Source organism: Ziziphus jujuba, chromosome 5 (assembly GCF_031755915.1).
Source record: "Ziziphus jujuba cultivar Dongzao chromosome 5, ASM3175591v1".
Taxonomy (NCBI): domain Eukaryota; kingdom Viridiplantae; phylum Streptophyta; class Magnoliopsida; order Rosales; family Rhamnaceae; genus Ziziphus; species Ziziphus jujuba.
The window spans coordinates 17,839,583-17,860,577 of record NC_083383.1 but is presented as its reverse complement, the minus strand read 5'-3'; positions in this window follow the sequence as shown (position 1 = coordinate 17,860,577).

The window sequence follows — 20,995 nt, the reverse complement described above, 5'->3', positions numbered from 1 at the left end:
GAGTTTGACAAATATTTAACCCCACAGGTTTCTTCAGTACATAGCAAATTCATATCACCCTTTTTGGTCTGCCATTTATTTTACCTGAATGTACCATATAACTAGAAGAGAGAGAGAGAGAGAGAGAGAGAGAGAGAGAGAGAGAGAGAATGTGCCATATAACTTGAAGAATAAGGTGTAGAGAAAGAACAAAGTGATTTATAAGTAATGAATATATAGAAAAGTGAAATTTACAAGAAGTAAAATAAAACGTTTCATGTCCGGAAGTAGGAATTTTGGTTATCTAAGCAATAGAAAGTTTGGATGCTATAAATTGTCCATGTTTCAATTTTCCTTTATGTTAAAAGCAGAGCCATAATTGAACGTAACTAGTGGAAAGGTAAACTGAATGATGTTAAAAAAGAGATAACAGATTGCTCCTTAATTTTTGGAGAGCAACTCATGCATGCCATCCATGCATTTACATATGATTAAGGGTTAATTATACTTTATTACCTTTGGTATGAGAAATTGCATTTTCGATCTTTAAATTTAAAATGTTTTAATTTAATTTTTTAAGTTCCAATTTGTTTTATTTTTGTCCAATTAAATTTTTTTTCATTATAGTTTTGTCATATTTAACTAATATTAAAATATAATTTGTCACAATTTAGACTTTTTTGTTTTAATTTTTCGCAACTTATGTTTTTTAGTTAAAAAAAAAATAAAAGAATTTTAATAACACCCAAATTGTATTAGCCAAAAATTAAATTAGACCAAAATGCAATAAATTAAGATTTAAAAGTACAGATTAAAATGTTTTAAATTTGAGTATTGAAAATGCAGCTTTTTCAAACTAAAAAATACTAAAATACAATTATTCCCATAATTAATGCTAAGGGTATAAGGAAGTCTACCAACATGTACTACAAGTGTTTGGTCCCTTCAATGCATAATTTTGGCACAAGTTATTTTTATCAGATACTCATTTAATACATATGTGACAACGTTCGAGACTTTCTTTTGGATTTTGGCTTTACTTTTCGTTGATGGATTTAGAGAGAGAAGCTTTAAAAGAGAGAGAAAGTGGGTAAAACAGGTTTGGGGTTTTATTCATCTTTCTCTATAATCTCTGGGATAACCACTCATTCTCCTTAAAGAGCTCGTATTTCTCCGTGATAAATTATATTCACTATGCAAGAAGGCTCTTGGTGGAGCTCAACTGGATGTAAGCTTATTTTGGCCAAACTAGTATAAATCTCTATCTATCTTTTTCTTGCTGTTTTCTATGAATTTCTTAAATTATATTTCTAAGATTTAAATTTTGGGTTAGATTTTCTCATCATACTACTTAGATAAGGTGGCAAAGTGATATATTTTTATTTTATTATTTAAAAAAATAAATATAAATAAATAAATTTTCTAAAAAAATAAAATAACAACACCTCTCATCATTTGATAAACATGTGGATAGCCTTACCTCTAATAATACCCTTAAGCATTATTCTTTACATATTTGGTAATAACTTTTCAAATGATTCTCTATATTTTTCCTTCTTTTTTTTGTTTTAAGTACATGTGCTCGTAATTGATCTCTGTGAGATTTTTCCATCTTATATGAAAGACAAAGTGATGTGAAAATTAAAATATAATCTACTAACTTAATGGTAATTTAATGGGCTATCCGTGAAGGTTTCCTCTTTGTTTTTAAATTTACAAATTAAAAAAAAAAAGGATTGTTATAAAAAATCAAATATATATAAAAGGATAAATTAAAAAATTTAAATAAAAAACAAAAAATGATTTAGTTACTAGTACATCTGTGTCACTAAAGAAAACCATACTTACAAAAGAACTATCAAGTATGCTATTAGTTTAATAATGCTAGAATTACTAAATTTATTTACAAAATGTTAAATACTATATGATATAATATGATACGATATTATTTTATTACGTTCACTTTTTATAATTTTAGGTTACATCAATTTGTCAATTAATGACAAACTACCATATCATTTAGTATTTAAAAAGTACAAATTTAATACTCCTAATACTATTCGATATAGTTTGACTTCCATGTTAGTTTAGAACTAAATTAACATTGAAACATGAGGGATTAAATTAAAACAAAATGTTGAAATTAATTATATATTATCATCAATAGAGGCATTACTGCCATATATATATATATATATATGTATGTTTATGCAAAATACAAAATGAAAGGATCCTCTTTTAAATTTGGTATTTTTATATTTCATTTGAGCTTAAGATTTTTCTTTCTTTTATTATTTTATAAAGATTAGTGTGGAAACTGGAGTAGTAACTTTTTAAAATTTTGTGACACTCAAAAAAACAAAACAAAACAAAAAACTTTTTAAATTATTTGCAGTTATTTTTCTAAGGGGAAGTTTCATTTATTTCTTTAAGTTTTGTCTTAATTATAGATAGATATTTACATTTTAAAAAAATTATCACTTAGACGTTATCTATTAGTTTTGAGCAGTTAATTTTAATAGTTAGAAGCCATAAATATTTTCACAAAATAATTTAATCCTAAAATGTTAATTTTTTAATCTTTTTTGACTTTTAATTTAGAAATCTGACAAATAAATATATTTTAATAAAAATAAAAAATTAAAAAGAAAGTTAATAGTGATTTTTCAAAAATTTAAATCTAAATTTATTTATTGTAAAATTAAAATAGTTTAAATAAAAATTTGCTCATTTTTGTAATGAATGCTTTTGCACCGAAAAGATGAAAAATACTTTTTATCATGACACTTTGCTTGTATTCAAGGCATAAGATTCTCCCTTCCAATGGTAAAACACATGTGTATTCTGCTAAAATTACATGATAACATTTTATTCTATTTTCGTTTTAAAAAAAATTAAAATTCCAATATAAGATCAAAATAAATTAAAGAGTGAGAACGAGTTAACGTATAAATTGGAACTTTAAACAAAATCCCAAAAGTGGTCTGAGAAAAAGAATTAAAGGGAAAAAAAAAGTGCCCCCAATATCTGTGATCTTTGATCTTGTCTCTTGTCATAGGACCACCTACACTCTTATTTCCTTTTTCCAACTTTTAAGTTTCTAGACTGCCTTTCATTTCAGTTTCTATTTTATTTTTTTCTTTTTCTTTTTCTTGAGATTTAGGTTGAGAGTAGCATATATGCATGAATAAGCAGGTGCCTAACCCAACCAAAGAAATGGTACAGTCTAAAGACATATTGAAAACGTATTCCTTTTTTTATTTTTTAAAGATAATATTATAAGTAGTTATAAATAAAGAAGGTAATATATTATAAAACAATAATTAAACAACTGAAATCTGACCTATCATCTAAATCCAACATAAAATTGGTGTCTTATCCATGTTTTCAGCATCAAACATGCAAGTATTTTTCCTATTGTTGGCAAATAGTGCTATTTCCCATCATTACTAAAAAGTAAAAAGCATATTTGAGACATGTTAGGCTTAATCTAATGATTTAGGCTCCTAATCTCTCATTTATTTCTTCCTAATCTCTCATTTATTTCTTTTATCTTTTTATCTTTTTTTTATAATATATATATATATATATATTGTTCACTTCAGTATCTTTATTCCTTTTTTCCACTTCTCATCAATAGAAAATGCGCATTAGTAATTCGTAAACTTCCTTTTTATTTTTATTTTTATTTTTATTTTTGTTTTTTATTTTGTTTTTATGTTTTTTTTTTTTTTTTGGGTTTTTCAATGGAAGAAACTTCTAACTTTAGAAAGCAGAATTCCCATTAATGAACATACACCTTCACCAAACCAAATTGTAATAATTAATTCTGTAGGTTGGAACATAACCCACTCGTAAATTGATCCAGAATATGAAAGTTAAACAAATACTGTTTGTCTCAAATTTCAGTTTATTTATTGTTTGTAGGGATGGCAACAGGGCAAGGTTTTCCAGATTCAAGATTTCCAACCCGTCCTCATTAACAGCCCCCTTTTTCCCCAACCCTGATTGCTTTGCAACTTCGGATCTGTGCTCCCAACCCTGCTAACACATGTCACACGCTTGACTCTGATTGGTTTTTAATCGAGGATCTTTACAACCGAGTCCATTCGGTATCAGAATTCCAATCCATCTGGACAGCACCTATCCAAACTAGGCTTGTATGCATGACATGAGTTCCCAACTAAGTTGGTTAGCAACAAAAGTACAAATATGAACATCTTAAACACAAGCAAATTAAGAAACTCTAAGTGATAAAATTCTACATAAATTACAGCAGAGTGTTAAATCCTTACAAGTATACAAATGGAACGAGTAATAAAGTGGTTATCAAAACAGGATTGGCGCACTTAAGTGAATAGTTGTCAAGTACTAAAGATAATTGAATTATATACTATTTGAACTACCAATTCTAATGATGAGACTAAATTAAAACTAGAAAATTAATCTACTAAATTAAATGGAAACACGATGCAAAAAGAATAATAGTTTTGATGCAAATCCAACAATGATGAGACCAAGGCTATGAACTTCATCACTAATTAATCCAATTTATTAAAATCCTGCAAGAATATTGGAATTGAATAATTGATAGTTTAACCATACTTAACCCAGTTATCAATAATTATATTCACAAATAATTGAATGTAATCGCATAAGCTAATTAGTCGTTTTCAAATACTAATGACAATATACCTAATTAAGATCTTGAGACGATGCTATTCCATTGTGTTTTTTATTAGGTCTAAAAATGTCCAAAATGTGTATAACTATATATATATATATATATATATATGTTAATATATGAAACAGAACAATTATTATAAGGTAAAGAAGGAAACTCGCAATATTAGGTTAGAATTAAAATTTTAAGATTTTGATCTTTAAAACTTGATCGAAGCAAGGGTTGTATATATGTTAAAAATTTTTAGAAATTTGAAAAATGTGCATATAGATGGGAGACTTTGCTTCTCACTTTAATGGATTAGTTAATGGTGGGTTTCACTTTAATGAACCTAATTGTCCTCTATAGATATTGCATAACGATTAGTAAATGTTGTTATCCATGTTGATATTGTTGAAATTGTTATGTTTTAGCCCATATAGTAAAATACAAGTAAATGAAATGAATTTCATAAATGGTGCTATATTTTGTAATGTTTATGTTGCATAATGCATTGTTTTTTTTATTTTTCGTATAATTCAAAAGGTTGCAACTTCTTTAAATCAATGGATAGAAGTACTGGTGAATGTGGAAGGGATGTTTCTAGCATATTAAAAGCGAAATTTTAGAAAATTAGAAATAAAGTTAGGAAACTGGAAATTTAGAAAAGTTGTAAATATGGATAAGCAGTACTAGGAAATTAGAGAAGAAATGTGTGAAACTTGATGAGATTTCAAGGAAAAGGTTGGAAAAATTAATATGCTATCGATTCACTATTCATATCATATTTAGTTTATTATGGAAAAATAAATATCAAACTATATCCATGGGGAAATGGATGTATCTAGATGTTATGTAAAATAATGTATCTTGGTATATAATCCATTTGTAATTGATGGTTAATATTATTGCTTACTTTGTAATTGGTTACTTTATAATATATTTGTAATTGATAATTAATTAATAATAATCGATATGTAATCGAATTGCATGGATGAAAAGTGAAAAGTAGGGCTTTATTGTTGGACATTCATTTTCATTAAAGATTGGTTGGTCACTTATAACTATTAACTTGGTTGGTCAATTATAACAAGTTTCCATGGTATTTTAGGTTAAAGTCCACAAATAAAAATAACTATAATATGAATTAAATAAATCCATAAATGAAATCAACAATAACTTTAATTGATCCATGTCAGTTTACAAAAATGCTACCATGTCCAAACATCTTATTAATAGCACCTACCAAAAAGTTAAACATATCTAACGAAAATGGCATCTATAAAGACAATATATTTATGCCGTAACTATCATAATTACAAAACCTATTTGGTCTACTGTACATTTACACCGAAACTCGTAGATGTGTCAAAATAATAATGGACTCCACTAAACATTTACATCAGCACCATAAAATTATACCTGGCAATTCGGGTTGGTGGGTCGTGTTCGTTTTAACCCGTTTAATAATCGTGTCAAAAATGCCTAACCCGAACACGACCCATTTATTAATCGTGTCAGGTACCTAAAACACTAACCCGACCTGTTTATAAACAGGTCAACACGACACGACCCGTTTAACACGATTATTTTAACGGGTCGTGTTGACCTATTAACCCGTTAACCTGAAATTGACCTATTAACCCGAAAACTAACCTATTAACCCGTTAACCCGAAAATTAACCTATTAACCCGAAATTTTTTTTATTTTATTTTTATTTTTATGTTTTTGTTTTATTAAAAATGTATTTTTTGTTTTTAAAAAATTAGTAATAGAAAATTATTTTTATAAAATTTTTAATTTATGATATTTTTTAGTTATTAAATATTATATTAGTGATAAAATATTAATTTAAAATTAAATTTAAATGGGTTGTAATAGGTATATAATCGTGTCGGGTTGAAACTGACACGTTTAATAAATGGGTCGTAACGGGTCAATTTCGAGTTAAACAGGTCAACCCGAAAATGACACGATTAATAATCGTGTTAAACGGGTTGATCCGATTATGACCCGAACCCATTTATAATAAACTCAAACCCATTTATTCCGTGTCGTTTTCGATTCGTGTCGCCGTGTCATGATCCAAATTGCCAGGTCTACATAAAATGGCATTTACATCACAACCAATGTCACAATATGTCAAACTATCAAATACCGACAGTCTCAACATAACAAATATCTAAACCTTTAACTTGTCTACTTAATATTTACATCAAAATACATTAGAATAGCTGTCAAAATATGCCAAACTACCAAAATAGTAATTATCTCAACATTACCAAGACATTCAAAAGTCAAATTCAAAGTCATATATTGCTAGTGCTTTCCCATTTCCTTTGGTTTTTGTGCTTCCTTTGTTGTTGCGAATGGTTGGTTCTCCTCTTTTGGATTTGCTATTTAAGTTACGTATTACTATGCATGGAAGTAAACCTGAGCCTCCCATGCATCTGATTGAACTTGGCTACATTAATATTATTGTTCCATTAGACATAAACATAACATACAATTTTATAAATATCAAATCAAACTAAACTTAATTACCCCATAAGTTAGTTGAGGTGGGATGGAGTTACGGTTGATTGACTAGCTTGAGTCAAAGTTGCTAGACTGCCTTAAGATAAACCGGTTTAACTACTTTGACTGGGTTCCTTTGAACTTATTCAACAACATCTTCCATTACCCCTGCCTCAGCCTTTGCTTAAAGTTGTTATTGAGTTGCCTCCAGTTGAAGTGGATATTCTCTAAACATTTAAATAAACACATGAAAATTATTAACTTAATATGATTGAAAGAATACTCACACCACAAACTAGACAATTAAAAGGTTTAATAATTGAGTTGCTTGACTTTGTGGGGTCTGATTATATGGGGTTGTAGCTACAATTGTTAAGTTTGACATCACAACTCCATTGCCAGCACCTTTTTAATCTAAGTGGCTTATTTACATGTGACCTTCTACAACTCCTTCAATTATGACCTAATTGATGAGAATCCGTCTGTACCCACACAACCGATTATCAACTGGGGTGCTGATCCGATACGGATGAAGACTGGCCGATCGCTAGGGTTCAAGCTAAGAGATTTAAGGATAACCTGGCTATCTTTATCCAGGGAATAATTAATTCTGAAAAGGGTTTGTCCATACCTGAAGATACAATACTTGTTTTAAGCATCAAACTGGTGGAGGCCGATACGAACCCGGGTAGCTATTTTCGTGCAAATATGGACTCCAGGCAGCAAAAAATGGTTCCAACACTTCATGGATTCAATACATATCATAAGAGGTCATGAAATCAAGTTAAGGCAGTTTCAAAGGCAATCAAACAGGTGGTGTGAACAAAGGAGGAAGTTTGGCCGGTTTTATTGTATTTTGTTTCTAACTTTACTGTATTTCGGTGAGTTGGGATTTTCTCTTTGTTCCAAGCAAGGCCAATGTGTGGGACTCAATGATAATCCTACTTGGCATCCTACAAGGCATATAGAAGCTGATTTGGAGCTTAAATTGGTCAAAACATGGTCAAAGATAGCTTAGTCAAAAAGATAGTATTTTAATTTTCTACTTTGATTTTGACTTTTTGTTTTAGGAAATTAGCATTTTAGTTGGTTTTTATTTATTTATTTGCTAGACAAATCAACTTAGGAAATATTATTTTCATTGTAAATTAACTAATTTAATTAATCAAAATTAGATTAGGAAAGGAGAAAGGAAATTCAGCCACATTAGGTTTCCTAATCTTTTTGGCTGATTTTGTCCTATTTTTTAGGGTTTTTTGTTTCATGTCTTGAAAAGGAAATTCAGCCACATTAGGTTTCCTAATCTTTTTGGCTGATTTTGTCCTATTTTTTAGGGTTTTTTGTTTCATGTCTTGAACCTATTTAAGGGTTATTTTTCAAGGAGAAGGCAGCTAGAATATTTTACAGAAAATTAATTGTGAGATTGAATTTCTCTTTATTCTTTTTGAAAACCTAAAACACCATTAGAGAGTGAGTGTTTTAGTTGTGACTTATCAATAGGATATCCATCACCTATTGTGACGTCTTCATTATACCAAGATTTCTAATCACAGGTTGGTTAGGGATTAAGGTCATTTCATTAAAATTTGAACTTAATTGAGATCCAGGCTAATATAATATGGGTTTAGGCATGTGTTGACCTAGGTTTGTATCACTAAGTCTCGAAAATTGTACATCGACCATTACATCCTACCTTTCTTACTTGTTTACATGGTCACTCACTATTGGATCGGTTGTCCTAGATCTTTTAGATCTGCCAGGTTGAACCCTAAATGGAAGTAGATAGATTACCTGTCGTCCTATCCTCTTACATAGGTTGGGTCCACTTATCATATTTATCATTCTTGTAAACGCATTTATGTACATTTCTATCTTATAGCAATTATCTACAAAATCCTTAGGATATTACTTGTTAGAGTATATTGATGAATTGACATAATACATGGATTTCCATTTCTCTGCCAATTTTTACATGTACACGTGCAAGCATTCAACTTAACTACAATCTTATAAGAGTATGCATCCTCCTTAAACATCTCTTTTCCAGCCCAAGTTCCTACATAAGCCTTGCTATCAACCTTCAGCTTCTCCAATTTTCCTAACACTTTTGGACAAACAATCCTAATGCATCTTCTCATGCTTTCTCTCTTTTTTATAAATCTCTCCATTGGTTTTTTCCTTATCTCCTCCAACATAGTAATGATAGGCTTATGCCTAAACAAAAATTGAAAGATTCACTTAGGTTGTTGGTCACTTGGTTATACTTCAAATTTTCTTTAAAGCAGTGCATGCTTCAATGGCAAGGGTCTAACTTCATAAGCCAATCAACTACTTTTGCAACATCCCTCTTTAAATTGTTCATTCTCATTATAAAATCAAGAGTTATTATGGCATTCGATGTGCTCCACATCATTCTTTTATAGAAATCCCCTTCATAAGCCTTACAAAAGTTTAAGTGCAAGTATTTAACAAAAAAATGATGGTCCACATGAGGAATGAATTCCTCCAATGCAAGTATCAAACCCTACATAGTATGTTTATAATATTAGATGACATACAATAAATAAATCACCAAAATCTATAGGGTTAAGAATATTCGTATATTATTCTCAAAATGCTTAAAGTAACATAGTTCATTCAGTACACATTTTCAATTTGTATTATAGTAACACATTTTGTACACATTTCAAATTAACATAGTAATAATGCCTTTCAAAGTTTATAGATATTTTCATTTTAAATGATAGAACTAACACACTTAAACTACAAAAACATAGTAATGAAGCCATGCAAAGTTTATAGACATTTTCATTTTAAATGACAAAACCAAGATACTTCAACTACAAAAATTCCATATTCTCATAGAACATTTACCAAAGTAACATAGTTCATACAAAACCTACATAATAAACTTAATTAATCATTTATAAACATTTTCATCTTAAATAACAGAACCAACACACTCCGACTACACTAACTCCACCTTCATATTTAGTAGTTACTAAAGTAACACAATTCATGCAAAACCTACTCATTTATATTTATTTTCAATTAATTTAAATGACAGAACCAACACACTAAAATAAAGTACCTTTTGTTGATCATTAATAAATGTGATATCTCTCTTATCTCTTGTACTACCAATATCACTAAAAAGATTCTATAAAACTAAGCCTATGACTCCTTTTTCTCTAACTCCATCACAACATATTTAAAAAGATAAAAAAAAAAAAGAATATATATATCGAAAAAAGATGGTAATGACTCTCAAGTGTCACATTGTAGCCAACTTAACATAAAAAATAAGAATAATGTCAAGATGATAATACTTTTTATCAGTAATCAAAAATATACAAAGCATATAAATATATATTGTATCTATAATCTACCAACAATATTCCTGTGTACCCTATTCATTACCATAATCTATTGCACAACAACAAATAGCATCCTAGTGTATCAATGACTACAAAGCGAATGGGAAACTGTCAATACGATCCTTGACATTCCTAAGGCGACGAACATGGGGACCTTCTTATCCAATCTCATGAAACATGTGATCAAGTAAGGGATAGTCAAAAAAGCCCTCATAATAATAATCCAACAAATCAATATCCATGGTATAGTATGGTACACAATAATCTACAACCAAGTATATTTATATAACTATTTAAATAGTACCCATAATCATCGTATTAAGACGTTCCCACATGTACCAACATATACATAAATATACATATACTTGTATAATTATAACCCAGAATTTATTTAAGTCAAATCATTCATTTTTACATATGATAATATGATAAATTAAATAGTTATTTCATTGTATGTGATAAAGCATATAATTCAAATAATTCTAGAAATGATAATAATAGAGTAATTTATATATCTCATATAAACAAATATATAATTCTCAAAACCATTTTAGAAAATAAAGTTCACAAACAGAAATGCAGTTCACTCTTGTTCCGCAGTTGGATCGCCTCAAATCCCCATTCCAATACCAAAAAGTATTGTAATTAGGCACCATAATTCGATAAAATAAAATCATGGGTACATGCTTAAGGCAAAACTCATTCTCAAAACCTCGTAATCATAATTTCTAGTATCAAAAACCTAATTTCTCCAAATTTTTTGAAAACCCTAACCCTAGAAATTGGGATTTTTCAATTTATAGTTTAATTAATGAAATTGAAACACCTAATAAGTCCTATTAAACTCCAACTACACTTTTACAACTCGAACTTGGTTCTAAAAATTACTTATTGAAATTCAGGTAATACCAAGTGCTAGTTGGGCCGTTATCCTTTACTGTGAAAACAATGGGGCTTTAGCACAATCCAAAAAACCTAGGTATCACAAGAGGTAGAAACACATGAAAAGGAAGTATCACTTGATCCATGATTATTTCTATAGAGAAGATACAGTGGATACTAAAATAGTACTTGAGGAAAATTTAGTAGATCTTTTTACTAAAATTATGTTTGAACGAGTAAAGAAGCATGTAGATTATGTGGTTCTTAAAAAGATCCCATACTTACTTTAGAGTATGTGGGAGTTAGTTATGTTTATGCTCTGAGAGTGGAAGTTAGTTATATTTGTGCTTTGAAAGTAAGATAAGTTGCAAGTTCAATTTCTAATTTAATGATATGAGATATTTTTCAAATGTTTGTACACATTATATTTTACTCAAGGTTTGGATTAATTATGTCATGTATGATTATATGGATAAGTCCATAGAAGAACTAATCATATGTTCTTATAATTAATGAAATTTGTATGAAATATGCTCTCGATATATTTTCGTTCTCAAATATTGAAAATCACTAGCTTGTGTATTGGTTTTATTAGAGAAATCGATACATCAAGAGAAGAAATAATTAACTGATTAATAGAAAATATTATCAATTAATTAGTTATATCTTATATGAAAAATACATTTAATATGAATATTATTAATCTTTGAATTTAAATCTGAGGTTTTATTAAAGTACCATCTGATTTAATCAAACTCTCAGGCTTACTCCTAAAAAGGTAAGAGATTGTTAGATTTATGCTCTTTGAGCAAGTTAATCTATTAATCAAGAGCCTTGCTTAATAATGGTAATAGGATCTAAAACCAATGTAATAAGTGATATAGCCCCATTTATTCAGTTATTTAGATACAAAGAGCCCACTAATTGGGCGCAGTGTGTTATTTAAACCCTAGGAGGTTAGGTTAGCAATTTATAAATATATTGTTTTCTAATCTCTAGTCACATATTAGGTTTATAGATTATTTTTTAAAGATTTTTTTTTTATCTCAGTAGAAAATAAAACACATTGAGAGAAAAGTAGAAATTGTGAGTTTTATGTGTTTTTCACACTAACCTCATTATTATTATTATTATTATTATTATTATTATTATTATTGTGGTCATGTGGGCCTACTTGTAAAGAAAAGTTTGGAAGGTTCTTAGGATTAAAGAAAATATTTTCTGCACCATTAAAGGTTCGTAATGAGTGTTGAAATATATATGTATGTATATATATATATCATATGCTTTATTTAACTGTGCGATCTTATCTTTTGCTATATAATTCCTATATGCACTTTATGTAAATTTTCAAAAATGTATTAAACATTGTTTAAATGTTTGATATACTCTAACTAAACAGTGTTAAAAGTTCAATACTCATAAGAAAATATAGAGATATGTTCAACTAATCATAACTAAACATAATTTGAAAATAAAAAAAGATTTTTTTTTTTTAATGATAGAAACATATATAACTTTAGTTAATTTAGATGTGATTATTCGTATACTTCATTTAGTGGTTTTAAATACAGGTATATTTGATGGAGGTTTAAATATAATCCAATCTTAGACATATTTTACTGCAAAAATTTTTTAATAAAAATCTTTAAGGGTTGGAATATTTGTTGATTAAACATACTTCATCAAATATAATTATATTCAAAACAATTTACTAAAGTTGAATATATTATACTATACTTGAATTGTTTAAAGCTCCTTTTTTTTTTCCCCTTAAAAAGATAACTAACTGTTAATGTCAAGAATATAGTTATGGTTAGTTGAACATATTTATATTGTTTAGTTGATGTATATTGAACATCTTAATATTGTTCAGTTGTAGTCCACCAGAACCTGCCAACATATGCTATGTTACATCATGTTTGTATTATGTTGTGTTGTGTTGTGTTGTGTTTTATCATGTTTATGTAAAATTTAATCCACTCAAACATAGGATCCATTAAACTATTACACGGAAATAAGTAAATACAAGCTCATTTGTTAAATTATGTTTAACTCATTAATCTGTTAAGAATATATACAAATTTTAGAATTGAAATTTATATTAGGCTTTAAACGATGAAATAAAATTATTATTTTTTCAATCTTACAAAATGGACCTGCTTGTTATTTTTTTTTTAAAAACAAAATAAAAAAACAAATCAATGCATGTTTAAATAATAAAACTAAACATTTTAAAAATTATGATACTTATATAATAAAAAAGTACCTTTGCTAATAATGGGTCTAAATGGATTTATTGTATGTTAGCACATTTCACTTGTTAACACATTAGCTTATTTATTGATTTTTATTGTGTTTTATCAATACAAACTTGGCATGACATAGTTAACTTGAACATCAAAATTATTGTATGGGTACATATCATTTTATTGTATTATAAGAAATTTTGCTAAGCCTTAGTCCAACAAATATTTAAACAGCATATGACAATATGAAAACTAAATATTTTGTCTTCAATAACAATGGAAAAAAAAATGGTTGTGTAGAATAAATCGGTTTTTTGTAAACACCTCTAAGTGAGTCTGTTCCATGTAAAATAAATGTGTTAGCCCTTGTCATAATTTTTGTGTCAACTACTCTATTATCATCTATGAGATTAAGCCTCACAAGTTAATTTAATTCTACTACAATTTGAATAAGAGAAAAAAAAAATATACATGGATTAATTGGGTTTGCCATCACAAAATTGGAAGTTAATATGTATTAAAAGATCGCTTCTTGGATATGGATTAAGAGAGAAGAGCTATAAGGATACGTTGGGTGGTTGGTCATTAAAATGGGTTGAGTAAGAAAGCTAGATATATGCCATTTAGAGGTCCAAATATTGACAAGTGGTTAAACACAAAAAAAAGTTATTTCAAAATTTTACAGAAGTATATACAATCTTAAAACTTTCAAATATACTAAAATGCACATGTTCTATTTTCTTCTTTAGTGTTCATTAATATTAGGGTTTACAACAATTATCACCAAAAAGATGAACTATCAGCTCCCTCGCATTAAAGTTCACTAACCATTGCAAATAGGCTTTAATTGTTCCTCCTACTAGTGATGGCTACTGTTACTTTTTTCTAATTTATTATTCTTCTTCTACCTTTTCTCCTTTTTTTTTTTTTTTGGAATATATTTCATTTGAACTCCTTGAGATTGTAACAATTACAATATAATCCTTTAGATTTTGAAAGTTACAATTAGAACCTTTAGAACTTTATAGGGGATATGAATGATATTAATACAAAAGAATGCGAATGAAACTATAGAAGAGAAAGATGGTGACCTTTTAAAACTTGAGAGAAGTTGATGATATTTTTTTAAATGGTTATCTATTGCTCGTGCCTGTTGACATGGTGGAAATGAAATTTTTAAGGAAACATTAAATTTTTTGAAAGTAAAATGTAATTGTAATTTATAAAATAAAAAATCAAGTGATATATGAAATTAAAAATCTTGAAACTGTACACTGTTCTCTTAACAGTGTAACAAAAATTTCTCCTGAAAATGTAAAATGGGGTTGGTAAACCCCTCACATCTATAATTTAAATGCCAGGAGTTCCACACACCAAATTCGGGGGGAAAGTATTATAAATTATAAAAATATCTTCAAAAAAATAGTTAATTAATTAAAGCCTTGAATACCTACATATTCATTTTCAAGGGGAAAATACAAAAATACTCATCCTCTCAGTAAAATTAAGAAAAATATCTACCTTTCTTATTTTCAATAAATTTACTTGTCTTTTATTATCCTACCCAACGAATTATCCTAACCTCATCATATATCCTAATAAACCGATAAAAAATAGTTTACTTTGTAGCTACATTTATTGATGAAACTTAATAAAAATATAATAACATAATTTGCATAATAGGCGCTTGTAGTTTTACTACGATTTCTAAATAATGATACCTATGGTGTTTTGTATAATATATATATATATATATATATATATATATATGTATATAAATATTTTCATATATTCATCAAAGGAATTTTTTTTGCTTAAAATAGGCAACTTTTAAAATTTATAAGTCTATTAGCTGAGAGTAGATTTTTAATGAATAATATTACCAAATTTCTTTTATTTTGATTGTAACCTTCACTTTTATTTTAAATGGTTAGAGAAAAATATGAAAAAAGAATGACGAAAATATTAAAAAAAAAAAGATGAAGGAAATAAACAAAAACCAAAACAAAACACAAAAAAAAAAAAAGACCATTCCAATTTAAGGTAGAAGACAACATGCTCACCTTCATAGGGAAGAGGCTACTATCATGAGGCATAGTTTAATAAAACTATTATACCCCCATCAGGGAAAGGTGATGTATAGACAAAGTAAAACTATCCCTCACTATCCCTCCTTATGAAAGAGGCTCCCTTCTTGATGGGAGCAAGATAATCTTACTTGATTTTGTTACCTTCCATCCCATGGTAGGAAACCCCTCCTTACTTCTTACTTGATTGTTTTTTACACTCCACCCATAATCACGCCCCATCCCATAGTAAGATTCCCCTCCTTAATGGAGGTAGGGCATGTTGTCTTCAACCTAACTGATATGGTTTTTTTTTTCTTTTTCTTTTTCTTTTTTATATTTTCCTTTAATCGTTTGCAAATTAAAATGAAAATTATTATCAAAATAAAAGAAATTTATAAGGCTGTTCACTAAATATCTACACTCAACTAATAGATTTATAAATTTTAAAACTTATCCATTTTTAACTAAAACAATTTTTTATGAATATCCGAAAATATATATAATAGAAAATACCACGGGTACTATTATTTAGAAATTTTAGCAAATTTATAATTACTAATTATACCGATTATGTTGTTAAATTTCATGGTAAGGTCCAAGTGGCTGCAAAATAAACCTATTTTTCATGAGTTTATTTAAATATATAAGGAGTATTTTGGATAATTTATTGGATAAAAAAAATAAAAGATAAATAAAATTATTACAAAAAAAAAAAAACTGGGCATTTCTCTTCTTTCTGCCTTAGGAATGGTCACTTTTGTGTATTTCGCCTTTTTTAATGGGAAATTTGGCCGAATACCACTTTTTTAAAGGCCATAATAAAAATTACCCATTCCTTTCTAAACTTTTTTTTATCTACCCATCCCTTTTTTATTATTCCAACTTTACCATTAGCCTATAAATTTTCCTAAAACTCAACACAAACGACAACATGTCGTTAGACTTGGCAACTCGTGTTCATGGGTCATGTTCATGTCAATCCAATTAATAATCGTGTTAAAAATGCCTAACCTGAATACGATTCATTTATTAATTGTGTCAGGTACCTAAAATATGAACCTGAACTGTTTATAAATAGGTCAACACAAAACAATCCGTTTAACATGATTACTTTAACGGGTCATGTTGACATATTAACCTGTTAATCTGAAATTAACCTGTTAGTTCGAAAACTAACTTATTAACCCGAAAACTAACCTATTTATTGAAATAACCTGTTTAAAATGCCAAAAATTATAATTCACAATACATAAGTCTTAACACATGCTTAAAAAAAAAAAAATCAATTCACCAGCATAAAATTTTAATGTCTTAATAATAGTAATACACCAATTCAAAATAAAATAAATGGCATCACAACTATATAGATAGTCTCAAATTGTTACCATAATATATCTAAACCGAAGGAAAAGGGACATAACTATCATCATGCTCCAAATTTATTTGTTGATGTCCAAACCAAATATGTCAATTTTTGGTGCTCAACAATCCAGCTTGAAGTCATAATATCAAAGTAAATAAAAAAAATTAATTAAATATAAAACAGAAAATAAAATGTTAAAATATAATAAGATAAATCAAACAAATTTTAAGATTGATATTACCTTATGCTTGAGTATTGGCATAATTGGAGCATTGACTTGAAGATTCTTCTATATTGATATCATAGCTCAAAACATCTTCAATAAGATCATCAAGTTGTGCTTGAAATTTTTCTTGCATTGCATAAATTAGTGAAACAAAAAAATCATTAATAAAATAAATTAGTGAAACAAAAAAATTATTAATATATGCAAATAAAATAAAGAAAACATTAATAAAAACAATTACCTTTTTCTCCAAATAACCAATCTCTTGTACAAACTATTGCTTCAACAGTGATAGGCTTCAATGAACTACGAAATTGATCTAATACTTGTCCACCAATGCTAAAAGCATATTTAGAAGCAACGGTGGATATAGAGATACTCGATAGGTCACTAGCCATTAAAGCAACTTCGGGATAACGAAATGATTTGCTTTCCAATAATCAAGCACATTCTATTCAATTTTAGTAGCCATCCTTTGTGCCTCTAAATAAAGCTCCAATTGTGATTTTTTTGTGTTGGCACCTAACTCTTCAATTTCACAAATGTTAAATTCCTACATTGTTAGAAAATAAAATTTTCAATAGGATTCTTTTTCAAAGCACAAATACAAACAATTAAAACAAATAAAAAATTTAAGAGTCATTTACCTTCAAAATGGAACTAGCTATCTTTCTAAAAGAAATGACATCTTCTCCAACACCACAAGATGTGATACTCTTTTCTTTCTCCAAAGAATGTATAGAAGACGTCAAACGTCTCTTTTGAACATATTCCATGTCAAAGGTCTTTTTTGAACATACTCCTTATATATTGAAAATAATTTGCTCTTCACACGTACAAACTCACTAGAACCAATTGCTCCATAAATTTTTCTGTAACACCAATCTACAAATTGAAGCTCATATCAAGGATCCACAACCACTATAATGGATAATATCAATGAAATGACAAAAGGCATGCTGACAATACAATGCACTTTCAAGCATTAAATATGTAAAGTTCCATCTGGTAGGCACATCTTGTCTCAAACCTCTTTTAGAGTCCATTGACAACAATTTAGCACATTCCGAAAACTTTTGTTTTCTTACTTGTGAGCCCCTGACATATTTAATACTTTCCCGAATCTTATGAACACTATCGATATCTTTCAACCCATCTTGTACTACCAAATTAATGATATGAGCACAACATCTAAGATGAAAAAAAATCACCATCACAAACTATAGCCCCCTTTAATAGCAATTGAGTAACTAACATATCAACAGAAACATCATTGGCATTGGCAGAAGCATTATCCAAAGTTAAAGAAAATAATTGTCTCAATTCCCTATTCACACAACGAATAGTATAGTTTTTCTGCCAATGCTATACCGATATGTGGAGGTGGCATATAACAGAAATTTAACACTCTTTTTTGCAAGACCCACTCTTTGTCAATGAAATGGCAAGTAAGACATATAAATCCATCAGTAGTTGCAGAAGTTTATAAATCAGAAGTCATACAAATTCTACCAGGAGCTGCATCTAACATGCATTTTATCCTACATTTTTCCTTTAAACACATTCTAAGAACATCCGACTTAGTAGTATTTCTAGAAACAAGTTGTATATCAGGATGCAAATATTGAAAATATGGCTCTAATTCCCTCATACTCAACAAATTGGAAAGGCAAATCATGCATGATTATGGCCGAAGTTACTAATTCTCAAAAATGCTTAAAGTCAAATGTAGATGCATTCAATGAGATAGACCCTCTATCTTGAGATATCAATAATTGGCCTATATCACGAGTGTTTCTTCTCACACAATTTTTTAAATGACGCATCAAATTTCCCGTTCCATATTATTTATCATTTTTGCTTACGATCAACATCCAATGGAAGCACATCAAAGTAAGACTAAACCTTTGAAGTGAGTTTTCTCTTGCGCTTCACTTTATGCTCACTTGTGACTCCCTCCATAGGACTTGCACCATCTTCTAAATTGATAGGGATTTCAAAACTACTTGATTCAATATTTACTTGAAGTCCATCCATGTTTATCTACATGTTTTCAAAGAAAATAAATTATACATTAAAATAAAATATTGTAACAACCTTATAATAAATATGTATATAATTTTTTATTTCCAAATCACAAAGCAAAATATATACACACATATGCACATATATAATTTTTTATTTTCCAAGCTATAAGAGACATAAGATGGCCAAATATCTATGCAATCAGCTTCAACCAAAGTAATACAATCAAGATATCCATAAAACAAAGAACAAACTCAAGGGAAAAAAATGATCAAATATTATAATAATTTCAAAAATTTTCGGTACAAAAAATGCTTTGTACCATGTGCACAAAATTTGTTCATTGCACAAAAACCAATTAAAAGTTACAACATTGATTTTGACTAATTCATTGATTGAGTTGAATGATCATAATGACATTGCATAGATTTTGCTAGACCTTTTACATAATATATATATATATATATATACATATATGTATATATATACACAAAAGGCTATAATATTACTTCACAAAGAGTTAGCCAGAGTCAATAAGTCATAATAAAATATTTACGCAAAAAAAAAAAAGTCATAATATTTCAGCATAGCTATGTGATTAATGGGTGCCTTATCTTTTCCAAGTACCTCCCACCATATACATCATTTTCGAGCACAAAGGATCAAAACAAGTTATCAATAAACAGAAGACAAAACCACTCTGCCTGAGGGAGGAAAACTTTCATTGAGTGTATGGTATTCTCAGCACTCTCTTATATAGCCATCTTTATAATTCTCATTTGTATCACAGAGAGAGCAAAGATGAAGAAAGATCCACTCAATTTCAATGTATTGAACATCGTTATTGAAGTAGTAAGGTAAGTTTCTCTTACTTTCTCTTCGACTAGTAATTCCTGCTATAATACACTCATATGCATTTGATTGCATATTCCAGAAAATGAAACATACGTAATAGTTTGAAGAATAAAAGAGTGTAGCAGAAATACTGCTTAACGATATCAAAAGGTCTTGTTAAAATACTGCTTAACTCATCTAAATATAAGATTTTTAATGCAAATATGGAAAAAAAATATTTTCTCTATGGAAAGAAAAAAAAACGTGATACAAATAAATATACTAAGAAAAGTGAATATGTAAATATCAATATTATTGCAGACTCCAACTCTTCTACTTCATAATTCAACCAAACAGAGTAGAGATATGACAGTAAAGCAACCAAACAGAATAGAGATCTGACAGTAAAGCAAACAAATGGTAATATAGTAGTGAATTTATTACATCTTATACCAATATCAAAATTTCCCAATAATACCAGCAGCCTTGATATCTAACAGATACAAAAAACTTCTTCTGGTGGAATGTCGTTGAGAATTTTTAACAAACAAATGGTAATATGAGTAGCTTTCTCGAGTTCTGGTGAATAATTTGAGGTGTTTTTTAAAATTTACTAAGCCAAGTGATAGCATTATACGAAGCCAATTAAAATTAAAATATACACTCCTAAAATTTCAACTCCATTTCTTCAAATAAACAGGGCTTCATATAAAACATCCTTTATCTACTCAAAAATCTAATAAAAATAAAAAAAAGATTCATTAGAGGACTCGCCGTGTCTATTGAAAGTAGCCTCTTCTCCTTTGTTCT